Source organism: Lupinus angustifolius, chromosome LG09 (assembly GCF_001865875.1).
Source record: "Lupinus angustifolius cultivar Tanjil chromosome LG09, LupAngTanjil_v1.0, whole genome shotgun sequence".
NCBI lineage: Eukaryota > Viridiplantae > Streptophyta > Magnoliopsida > Fabales > Fabaceae > Lupinus > Lupinus angustifolius.
This window is the reverse complement of record NC_032017.1, coordinates 1,476,960-1,477,658: the sequence shown is the minus strand read 5'-3', so window position 1 is coordinate 1,477,658 and position 699 is coordinate 1,476,960.

Here is a 699-nt window from a genome sequence, read left to right as displayed (position 1 = left end):
GCTCACAATAGCTGGGCTAGTAGCTCACAACTAGCATGGGTGACTCAGCCACAAGTAGGTGACCTAGCTGCTTGGCCATGACCAAACCCATGCTGAAGGGTTTGGTCAGCAACTTGGCAATCAAGGAGAGGAGCTTGATGATTGGTATAAACTCCTATAAATAGGAGGCACTTCATTCACATTTTAATTCATTCATACACATTCTCATATACACTTCCATTCCTCATACTCTCGCTAAACTGAATTCTTCTCTTCTTCTTGTAATTTTCTTGGAGAATTTCTACTCCAAATTAGTTTAGTAAGTTTATTTTGTAGTTTTTTCTTAATTCAAGAGGAGAAAGGAGATGGTAAATGAGATACAAAAACATAATTTTATAATCTCATTTGGGTCCAAAAAGTATCTCATCCTTGGATATATGGCTCGTGCTCCTAAACATTGATTTGGATTATGGTGTAATATTATATATTCTCTTCTTTTGTATTATCTTTTCAAATTATTACATTCAAGTTATTACTTTTTGGTTAAGTTATGATTCTTTATGAAGTTCTTAATGCGGTTTAGCTTGATCACCTAAAACTTGATTTAAAGATCCAAAATGCTTTTTCTTAAAAGTGTTGACAAGTGAACTAAAAAATATAACCTACACCTTAATTCACTTGTCATATCAAACATCTATTTTAAGCAACTTATGTTCAAGG